The following is a 12126-nucleotide window of genomic DNA, read 5'->3' on the forward strand; positions in this document are numbered from 1 at the left end:
TTTCACCTTTAATAATAAACACCTTCATTTACAAATTGCATTTTGTGTTTACTTGTGTTGTCCTTGACTATTGTTTAAATTGGTTTGATGTTCCGAAACACTTAAGTGTGACAAACATGCAAAGGAACAGGAAATGAGGAAGGGGGCAAACACTTTTTCACACCACTGTATTTCCCATCCTGGATACAACCAGGTGATTTTACCTGCGTGTTGCCACATACCCCCCCCCCCCTCTTGTTTCAACCTTGGGGTTGTAACACAAGCAGTCAGACACGCATGTATCCGAGACAAAGCATCCACATTCCCCATTTTAACACCAGGGCGATGCTTAACTGTAAAGTTAAATTCCTGTAGGGCCAGGAACCACCTATTTACCCTTCTATTGGTCTCCTTGTTTTGAGCCATCCACTTTAAAGGAGCGTGATCAGTCACCAGGTCAAAGTGCCTACCTAGCAGATAGTACCGAAGGGAATCTAGAGCCCACTTCACTGCTAAACATTCCTTCTCAATCGTGGCGTAATTTATCTCATGGGACTTTAACTTCCTGCTGAGGTAAATGACTGGGTGCTCTTCCCCGTTCCAGACCTGGGATAACACTGCTCCTAACCCAACGTCTGATGCATCAGTTTGTACAACAAAGTCCTTAGAGAAGTCTGGTGAGTACAACACTGGCTGGCTACATAAGGCTGTTTTTAAGGACTGAAATGCTTCCTCAGCCTCTGGGGACCATTTAACCATAACCGACTCTTTCCCTTTTGTCAGGTTGGTGAGGGGCACAGCCTGAGAAGCAAAATGGGGAATGAATCGTCGATAATAGCCAGCGATTCCCAGAAAGGCTCGTACCTGTTTCTTGCTGTTGGGACGTGGCCAACTCTGTATGGCCTCGACTTTATTGACTTGGGGTTTTATCACCCCCCTCCCAATAGTGTACCCAAGATATTTGGCCTCCTCCTGTCCAATGGTACACTTCTTTGGATTGGCCGTAAACCCAGCTTCCCGGATAGAGTCTAGGACTGCTTGTACTTTTGGCAAATGTGAGACCCAGTCTGTGCTATGGATAATCACATCATCCAGGTAAGCTGCAGCATATTTCTGATGGGGCCTCAGAATCTTATCCATTTTCCGCTGGAATGTTGCCGGTGCATTCTGTAACCCAAACGGCATTCTCTTATATTGGAATGCCCCATCTGGGGTTACAAACGCAGTTTTCTCCTTGGCCGACTCGGCCAGGGGAATTTGCCAATACCCTTTGGTGAGATCAAGAGTTGTCATATATCGGGCTGTTCCCAGCCGGTCAATCAACTCATCTATACGCGGCATGGGGTAGGTGTCAAATTTTGTAACTTTATTCAATTGTCGAAAATCGTTACAAAACCGCCAGCTCCCATCAGGTTTGGGCACTAGTACGATAGGACTGGACCAGTCACTCTGGGACTCCTCTATCAAACCCAATTCCAGCATCCTTTGAACCTCCCCATGTATTGCCTCCCGTCGGGCCTCTGGTATTCTATAAGGTTTTAGTTTTACCCTTTCTCCTGGCGGGGTGATAATGTCATGCTCTATGCCAGATGTTTGTCCCGGCAGCTCAGAGAAAATCTCTTTGTTACGAAGTACAAACTCTTTAACCTCCTGTTGTTGGGCTTTCGATAAGGTGTCTGCTATTCCAACCTCAGGAACTAAGCAATCAGGCTGTGCTTGTGACAAAGTCTCTGCGACTAGGGATTCCCTATCCCTCCAGGCTTTCAGCAGATTGACGTGATAGATCTGCTCCGGCTTTCGCCTTCCTGGCTGTCTAATCCTGTAGTTCACCTCACAAATTTTTTCAATTACTTCGTATGGACCTTGCCATTTAGCCAGAAATTTGCTTTCAACCGTAGGGACTAGCACCAAGACCCTATCCCCCGGGGAAAAAGTACGGGTCTTGGCCCCACGGTTGTACACTCTCTGCTGTGCTAACTGCGCTTGGGTTAAATGTTCCTTTACGATTGGCATTACCTGTGCAATTCTGTCTTGCCTCAGGGCGACATGCTCAATCACACTCCTGTGAGGAGAACTCTCATTTTCCCAAGTTTCCTTGGCGATATCCAGCAGCCCTCTTGGGTGTCTCCCATAGAGCAACTCGAAGGGTGAGAAACCCGTAGAGGATTGGGGTACCTCCCTAATGGCAAACATCAGATAGGGTATTAGACAGTCCCAATTCTTTCCATCTCTATCCACCACCTTCTTTAACATTTGTTTTAGGGTTTTGTTGAATCTTTCAACCAACCCATCTGTTTGGGGGTGATACACAGATGTACGCAATTGCTTCACTTTGTACAACTTGCATAATTCTTTCATAACCCGGGACATAAAGGGTGTACCTTGGTCCGTAAGCAGTTCCTTACAAATACCCACGCGGCTAAAAACAAGAGATAGATCTTTGGCTATGGTTTTGGCCGAGGTATTTCGGAGAGGAATTGCGTCCGGATAACGGGTGGCATAGTCCAATATAACCAAAATGTACTGATGCCCCCTGGCGGACTTCATTATCGGACCTACCAAATCCATTGCGATCCTTTCAAAGGGGACCTCAATGATAGGAAGAGGTACCAGCGGGTTACGGAAATGTGGCATAGGTGCCGACTTCTGACACACAGGGCAGGAGGAACAATAATTTTCTATTTCCTTCATGACCCCAGGCCAATAGAATCTCTGTAATATCCTCTCTCTGGTTTTCTCTGTCCCCAGATGACCTCCCAGAATGTGCCCATGAGCCAATTCTAACACCAACTTCCTGTAAGGTTTGGGCACTACAAGTTGCTCAATGGTTTCTTCTGCCCTTTGAGCCACTCGATACAGCAGGTCCCTTTCCATAGTGAAGTAAGGAGAAGTGCAAGTCTTATCTGGGTTCACTAACTCGCCATCCATTTTCACCACATTTTCCCGTGCCTTTATTAGGGTAGGGTCTTTTAACTGTTCTGTGGCAAAATTTTCCCTGTGGACCTCAAGATCCGAAAACTCCACAGACGGCATGTTTTCATCTGGGGATGTTGGCTCCTCCCGAGTTTCCCCCGCCAATACCGACAAGGGAATTTCAGGAGAGTCCTCACCACTCCCAGAGGAATTCTGGTCATCTTCCTGGTCTATAGGGGCACCAGTGGGGGGCTCAGGACAATCCCAGAGTTCCCAGAATTTTGGAAAATCCCTTCCCACAATAGCATCATGTGGTAAGTGAGACACTAACCCCACCTGATGAGAGAGGTTACCTTTGGGGGTCTCAAAAAACACTGACGTTACAGGATACTCTTGGGTGTCCCCATGCACACAAATAACAGCCACCTTGTTCTTCCCAGAGACCTCTGTAGTAACTAATTCAGCTTTTATCAATGTTACCAGGCTACCTGAATCCAGCAACACATCAACATTTCTACCATTAATACACATTTTACATAAATGTTTCTCAGGTCCCCGAATGGCAGTGCATGCAACTGTCGCAAACAGCGACTGACGTCTCTCCCTTATAAAGTCACATTCTATAGGCTCATCAACAACTGGGCAATTTGCTGCAATATGTCCCTCTTGCCGGCAGCGGTAGCAAATAATCTTTTTCGCTGCCTCTTGCAGCATGGGCTTCCTGGGCTGCTCCCGCCAGACCTTAGGTAGAACTCCCACCCTCTCACTCTCTCCACCCTCACCCCTTGGAGTCATCTTACCCGCCACTGGGGATGATCTGGTCTTAGGGTGGAAAGTCCGTGAGTCCCTGGAAGAGGTGGTCAGGTTCTCTGTAGCCAAGTACCTCTCAACCAGATCCACAAGTTTATCTGCATTTTCTGGGTCTCCATGGCTTACCCATTTTTGGATGGCAGTAGGAAAAGCTCTCAGGAAACGATCCATAACAACACGTTCCACAATGTTTGGTGCGGTCAAAGTCTCTGGCTGCAGCCACTTCCTGCTCAGGTGAATGAGATCATACATTTGAGACCTGGGGGGTTTTCCAACCTGAAAAGTCCAATTATGCACACGCTGAGCCCGGACGGCCAGGGTGACACCCAGCCGTGCCAATATTTCTGTTTTTAGCACCACATAGTCTTTTGCTTGGTCAGGCTCTAGGTCATAATAAGCTTTCTGTGATTCCCCAGTTAACAGAGGGGCCACCAGTCCAGCCCATTGCTCCTTAGGCCACTTTTCCCTTTCAGCAGTCCTTTCAAATGTGGTCAAAAACACCTCCGGATCATCCTCTCCAGTCATTTTTGTCAACCAAAGGATGCAGTATTATTGTAACCACTTGCTTCATTGCTCTGCGGACGTTGCTGTATTAATGTCTCTATTTTCTGTTGAAAACTCTGCTCTTGCTTCTGCAACAGGTCTATAAAGCGGGCTTCAGATTGCTGCTGTGCTTGTTGCTGAGCTTCCAGACTCTGCAGGTGAGCTTTCTGCTGGGCTGCAAGGCTCTTTAGTAAAGCCGCATTTGTTTGCTGCTGATTTGCATTTGCTTGCTGCTGGTTTGCATTTGCTAGAGCCAGCTGTCTCAGTATCTCCTCCATGCTGGCCTTTAAAAAAAATTGAAAAAAAAACTGCCGCATTCTCCACCAACTGTGAGGGGTTAGCTCGGCAGCGGGTGTGTGTGACCCCCTGGGTGGGTTCACAACACAAAATCAGGCACAGCAGACAGCGTTGTAGGTGCAAAAAACAAAAGATGCGGTTTATTTATGCTACATGCAGTGATACATATAACAGCCAAACAAAAATAAAACATGAAAATAAATCCTGGTCAGCTTGACCTCTAACTACCCACTTAGATTCCCTGTCTAACAACTGAGTGCAGCCTCTGTTGTAGAGGTTTGCCACACAGGCGTTAACTCACCGCACAGAACAGATATCACACTCCCCAGTCTATACAACACAAAACTGGTTCCAGGATGGAGCATCTCCCTAAGCATGCTGGGGTTTTTTGTAGAGGTCTTAATGAGCCCACTTACTTCAGCTGGGCTCATTAACTCTTCCCCTCTAATTGTACAAGTCTGCATAAAGCCTGAATCTAGGGCACACATATTTCCCATCCTGGATACAACCAGGTGATTTTACCTGCGTGTTGCCACAGTACATACCTCCTAGATGGGTACACCTCTCCTGGGAACCCTCCATGGAAGCAACCTTATGCAGGGATCTCCAGCCTGGCCTAATAGGCCTTTTGGAATCTGCCCTAGCCCCCACCTCCTTAAGGGACAGAATGTCTACAGCCAGCTCCTCCTGTATACAGGTCCATTTCACCCAGCCTTCTGCCCTGTCCAGGGCCCACATGTGTTGGTTACATGGTCACAGGTGTGGGGTGTTTGGCTTTAAGTGTGTAGTGTGTGTTTGTGTGTGTGTGTGTGTGTGTGTGTGTGTGTGTGTGTGTGTGTGTGTGTAGATCTCTAACCCATTCTCTAACTCATTCATTTATTTAATTATTCCACAGCAACTACAAACAATGTAACAGGTTAGTATAATATATGTAATATGGAATTATTTCTATTATATTGAGTGCCCATGCCCCGTACTGATTTCATAGACGCTGCAAATTTTTTACGTTTGATGATGTCAACATGGTTGGGGGAGGGGGTGGGGGCAACAAGACAGAGTTGATTTAGCTTACTGGTCACCTTCACTGGAACCAGCGCAATGAAATATCACTGGACCATGAATTAAAAGAGAAGCTCAGAGATTAGAAAAAAAAAATGCATACAGTGAAAGTGATCAATAAGGAAGACAAAAGTGACCCGGCCGGGAAGGAGAACAAGTCCACAGGGGAAGGGGAGCTTGGAAGGAGAGTAGTGATTAATGGGTGAAGGAGACATAAGACAGAGTTGAAGTTGCTGGAATGGAGGAGTCAGGGAATCAATACATTATACAGTGACAGGAGGGAGAATGGCAGTCACTCTTGTCAGGCAGAAGAAGCGGCAGAAGCTCCCAGTGAGCCACCCCGTCCTCACCACAGATTAAGAAAGAGCCCAGGGCAGATTTCCCGTTTGCCACCCACCCTTGTACTGGCCCTGGGTGTGTTTCTATAGATTGTTACAATACTCTTTAAATCATCTATTTGTCTATTTATTCCACAGCAACTACGAACAATGTCACAGGTTAGTAAAGCTTTTTAGTCTGTTTTAAAACTGCATGTAATATGGTAATCTTTTTTTTATCAGATTAGCTAAGTGTGTAGTCCATAATATGAATTAATTTATTCATTTAATTATTCCTCAGCAACAACAATGAATGTAACAGGTTAGTGAATCTTAGATCTTGTTAAAAATGAACCCATATAATATCTAAGCCTTTTGTGTGTAGACTTACCGTTTCATTTATTCTTCCATTAAATGATTACATAGGGCATGCTTCGTATGTCCTTTGTACTTTGACTACTTCTTTGGGGACATACTTAGCATGCCCAAGTTACTCAAATGTGGTATGTAGATCTTCAGAGTAGTATTTCCTAAATTCATAGATTCATTTAATTATTCCACAGGAACCACAGTAAATGTAACAGGTATGTACATTTTATATATTTAAAATGATACCTATGTAATATCTTAGCCTTTCCTTTAACGCATTAATTTATTTAATCATTCTACAGCAATGCCAAACAATGTAACAGGTTAGTAAAAGTGTATGGAATATGGTAAAATTTCTATTATTTTGAGTACCTATGTCCATATCCTGTACTGATTTCATGGAATTTAAAGAAGTCCAGCCTAACACTAAAATAGCTACATCTATAGACATCCACAATGTAACACTAATTTATCTAACCCTATAAAGAAAACATCAGGATACATACCTTTTTTGTAGACATGTGCATTTATTTTTGTCTGAATGCATTTTCGTCCAAATTTTGGGTATTTTCGTTATCGTTTGAAAGTGCAGAACCCGAAAACCGAAAGATCCAACATAAACAAATGCTTTATTTTCATTTTCGTTGCAACAGTTCGCTATAGATTGGAGATTCAACATGACATTGACAGTAGCGATCTGTGCCCATCGAACCTGTGGTCGAATGTGCCTAACCTTAGCTCTATTAGTTCAAGATTATTCTACATAGAGAGAAAAGATTTGACGTGAAGATTTGATGAAGCAGTCGCCGCGAGCGGACATTTATGGTCAAATGATGGGCTATAGAAGAATTCTAATGTTGGTTGACTAGTAATAATATTTAATAAATATAATAATTACTAGTGTCAACAACATTAGAATTCTACTATAGCTTGTAGGAGGAACATTCGACTGGAAATGTACGATTTGTGGCATCGTACAGTTTTGCTGTTCCGTTGAATCTTCTTAGAAGATTCGACAGACACCGTAAGCCTTCAATGACAGATTCAACCTTAATTATTTCAGATTTTCGGAAGAATGCATTTTTTAATGAAACAAAATAAATTGAAAACTAATTTCGGGAGTAACTAAATAAATGTATTTTTCGGACGAAAACGAAATTCCGAAACAAATTATTTCAGTGTGCACATGTCTACTTTTTTGTAACCTCTTCAGTCCAGTCTCCAGCTGCGGAAGCTCTGCAGAGGACATAGCTGACAACAGCTGTGAAATCAATGGGAAGTGACGTCACCCATAGACTTACTATAGGGCTTCCATTGTTGGCTGCCTCTTCTGCACCTACCTCCACAGGAAAGCTGTGACTGACAGCTCAGCACGGGACCGCTGAGCTATTTTTCTTTTTAAATGGTTCCCTATCTGGCTAAAAATGCAGCTGTGGCTGCAATGCACCCCTCGTCTCAGGCTCTCTCCCACACAGTAATGCATCTCTACCACTAGATGTCATCAGTCTTCTGGATTCAATGATGTCCGGTGTGAACCTGTTAGGACTCATGCACATGCCCATCTGGGGTCATATAATGTAAAGTAATAAAATCAATCAGCGCAAACAATTCCTAATTGCTAAAAACGAATGCTGCTAGCACAAAAGGTCATCACATAATCCAAATAGACATCATATAAAACAAAGTAAAGCACATGGAATTAAAATTTCTGAAAGATTCTACAAAGTCCAATAGTAATCCAGCAGGAAAATGAAGATGACTAAAGGCTCCAGCAAGTACCAAGAGGATTCCACGTGACAGAGAACAAATCAGGATGCAATGGTGACAGACCCTCCACCTCCAGAGCACTCGCTTCGCTCACCTCAAGCTATGGACCACTGAACTAACAGATGGTCATATGCACATGTCCCATAAGGGTAAATCATCCAGGCAGGACCAAGAACTCCAGGCAATTCTCCCAGGATATATATATATATATATATATATATATATATATTGTGAGGGGTTAGCTCGGCAGCGGGTGTGTGTGACCCCCTGGATGGGTTCACAACACAAAGTCAGGCACAGCAGACAGCGGTGTAGGTTCAAAAAACAAAAGATCCGGTTTATTTAGGCTACATGCAGTGATACATATAACAGCCAAACAAAATAAAACAAGAAAATAAATCCTGGTCAGCTTGACCTCTAACTACACACGTAGACTCCCTGTCTAACAACTGGGTGCAGCCTTGTGCTGCCCCAGTCCCTGTCTCTATTGTAGGGGTTTGCCACACAGGCGTTAACTCACCGCACAGAACAGATCTCAGACTCCCCAGTCTATACACACAAAACTGGTTCCAGGATGGAGCATCTCCCTAAGCATGCTGGGGTTTTTTGTAGAGGTCTTAATGAGCCCACTTACTTCAGCTGGGCTCATTAACTCTTCCCCTCTAATTGTAAAAGTCTGCATAAAGCCTGAATCTAGGACACACATATTTACCATCCTGGATACAACCAGGTGACTTTACCTGCCTGCTGCCACATACCCCCCCCTCTTGTTTCAACCTTGGGGTTGTAACACCAGCAGTCAGACACGCATGTATCCGAGACAAAGCATCCACATTCCCCATTTTAACACCAGGGCGATGCTTAACTGTAAAGTTAAATTCCTGTAGGGCCAGGAACCACCTATTTACCCTTCTATTGGTCTCCTTGTTCTGAGCCATCCACTTTAAAGGAGCGTGATCAGTCACCAGGTCAAAGTGCCTACCTAGCAGATAGTACCGAAGGGAATCTAGAGCCCACTTCACTGCTAAACATTCCTTCTCAATCGTGGAGTAATTTACCTCATGGGACTTTAACTTCCTGCTGAGGTAAATGACTGGGTGCTCTTCCCCGTTCCAGACCTGGGATAACACTGCTCCTAACCCAACGTCTGATGCATCAGTTTGTACAACAAAGTCCTTAGAGAAGTCTGGTGAGTACAACACTGGCTGGCTACATAAGGCTGTTTTTAAGGACTGAAATGCTTCCTCAGCCTCTGGGGACCATTTAACCATAACCGACTCTTTCCCTTTTGTCAGGTTGGTGAGGGGCACAGCCTGAGAAGCAAAATGGGGAATGAATCGTCGATAATAGCCAGCGATTCCCAGAAAGGCTCGTACCTGTTTCTTGCTGTTGGGACGTGGCCAACTCTGTATGGCCTCGACTTTATTGACTTGGGGTTTTATCACCCCCCTCCCAATAGTGTACCCAAGATATTTGGCCTCCTCCTGTCCAATGGTACACTTCTTTGGATTGGCCGTAAACCCAGCTTCCCGGATAGAGTCTAGGACTGCTTGTACTTTTGGCAAATGTGAGACCCAGTCTGTGCTATGGATAATCACATCATCCAGGTAAGCTGCAGCATATTTCTGATGGGGCCTCAGAATCTTATCCATTTTCCGCTGGAATGTTGCCGGTGCATTCTGTAACCCAAACGGCATTCTCTTATATTGGAATGCCCCATCTGGGGTTACAAACGCAGTTTTCTCCTTGGCCGACTCGGCCAGGGGAATTTGCCAATACCCTTTGGTGAGATCAAGAGTTGTCATATATCGGGCTGTTCCCAGCCGGTCAATCAACTCATCTATACGCGGCATGGGGTAGGTGTCAAATTTTGTAACTTTATTTAATTGTCGAAAATCGTTACAAAACCGCCAGCTCCCATCAGGTTTGGGCACTAGTACGATAGGACTGGACCAGTCACTCTGGGACTCCTCTATCACACCCAAATCCAACATCCTTTGAACCTCCCCACGTATTGCCTCCCGTCGGGCCTCTGGTATTCTATAAGGTTTTAGTTTTACCCTTTCTCCTGGCGGGGTGATAATGTCATGCTCTACGCCAGATGTTTGTCCCGGAAGCTCAGAGAAAATCTCTTTGTTACGAAGTACAAACTCTTTAACCTCCTGTTGTTGGGCTTTCGATAAGGTGTCTGCTATTCCAACCTCAGGAACTAAGCAATCAGGCTGTACTTGTGACAAAGTCTCTGCGACTAGGGATTCCCTATCCCTCCAGGCTTTCAGCAGATTGACGTGATAGATCTGCTCCGGCTTTCGCCTTCCTGGCTGTCTAATCCTGTAGTTCACCTCACAAATTTTTTCAATTACTTCGTATGGACCTTGCCATTTAGCCAGAAATTTGCTTTCAACCGTAGGGACTAGCACCAAGACCCTATCCCCCGGGGAAAAAGTACGGGTCTTGGCCCCACGGTTGTACACTCTCTGCTGTGCTAACTGCGCTTGGGTTAAATGTTCCTTTACGATTGGCATTACCTGTGCAATTCTGTCTTGCCTCAGGGCGACATGCTCAATCACACTCCTGTGACTAGAACTCTCATTTTCCCAAGTTTCCTTGGCGATATCCAGCAGCCCTCTTGGGTGTCTCCCATAGAGCAACTCGAAGGGTGAGAAACCCGTAGAGGATTGGGGTACCTCCCTAATGGCAAACATCAGATAGGGTATTAGACAGTCCCAATTCTTTCCATCTCTATCCACCACCTTCTTTAACATTTGTTTTAGGGTTTTGTTGAATCTTTCAACCAACCCATCTGTTTGGGGGTGATACACAGATGTACGCAATTGCTTCACTTTGTACAACTTGCATAATTCTTTCATAACCCGGGACATAAAGGGTGTACCTTGGTCCGTAAGCAGTTCCTTACAAATACCCACGCGGCTAAAAACAAGAGATAGCTCTTTGGCTATGGTTTTGGCCGAGGTATTTCGAAGAGGAATTGCTTCCGGATAACGGGTGGCATAGTCCAATATAACCAAAATGTACTGATGCCCCCTAGCGGACTTCATTATCGGACCTACCAAATCCATTGCGATCCTTTCAAAGGGGACCTCAATGATAGGAAGAGGTACCAGCGGGTTACGGAAATGTGGCATAGGTGCCGACTTCTGACACACAGGGCAGGAGGAACAATAATTTTCTATTTCCTTCATGACCCCAGGCCAATAGAATCTCTGCAGTACCCTCTCTCTGTTTTTTTCGGTCCCCAGATGACCTCCCAGAATGTGCCCATGGGCCAATTCTAACACCAACTTCCTGTAAGGTTTGGGCACCACAAGTTGCTCAATGGTTTCTTCTGCCCTTTGAGCCACTCGATACAGCAGGTCCCTTTCCACAGTGAAGTACGGGTAAGTGCAAGTCTTATCTGGGTTCACTAACTCGCCATCTATTTTCACCACATTTTCCCGTGCCTTTATTAGGGTGGGGTCTTTTAACTGTTCTGTGGCAAAATTTTCCCTGTGAACCTCAAGGTCCGAAAACTCCACAGACGGCATGTTTTCAACTGAGGATGTTGGCTCCTCCCCAGTTTCTCGAGTTTCCCCCGCCAATACCGACAAGGGAAATTCAGGAGAGTCCTCACCACTCCCAGAGGAATTCTGGTCATCTTCCTGGTCTATAGGGGCACCAGTGGAGGGCTCAGGACAATCCCAGAGTTCCCAGAATTTTGGAAAATCCCTTCCCACAATAGCATCATGTGGTAAGTGAGACACTAACCCCACCTGATGAGAGAGGTTACCTTTGGGGGTCTCAAAAAACACTGAAGTTACAGGATACTCTCGGGTGTCCCCATGCACACAAATAACAGCCACCCTGTTCTTCCCAGAGACCTCTGTAGTAACTAATTCAGCTTTTATCAATGTTACCAGGCTACCTGAATCTAGCAACACATCAACATGCCTACCATTAATACACATTTTGCATAAATGTCTCTCAGGTCCCCGAATGGCAGTGCATGCAACTGTCGCAAACAGCGACTGACGTCTCTCCCTTATAAAGTCACATTGCATAGGCTCATCCACAA

The 12126-nt window shown here is 45.1% G+C and overlaps 1 long non-coding RNA gene across 1 annotated transcript in view; it reads left to right on the forward strand.

Moving 5' to 3' along the window:
- Positions 1–12126, forward strand: part of LOC143988699 (uncharacterized) — a 43218-nt gene that overhangs the window by 15891 nt on the left and 15201 nt on the right. The window contains exons 6-9 of the long non-coding RNA XR_013276899.1: positions 5438–5458; positions 6078–6098; positions 6220–6240; positions 6482–6502. This is a non-coding gene — a long non-coding RNA (uncharacterized LOC143988699). The remainder of the gene's footprint in view (positions 1–5437; positions 5459–6077; positions 6099–6219; positions 6241–6481; positions 6503–12126) is intronic.

This window comes from Lithobates pipiens, unplaced genomic scaffold (assembly GCF_037356315.1).
Source record: "Lithobates pipiens isolate NorthernLeopardFrog02 unplaced genomic scaffold, aLitPip1_a1.2 Scaffold_1, whole genome shotgun sequence".
Taxonomy (NCBI): Eukaryota; Metazoa; Chordata; class Amphibia; order Anura; family Ranidae; genus Lithobates; species Lithobates pipiens.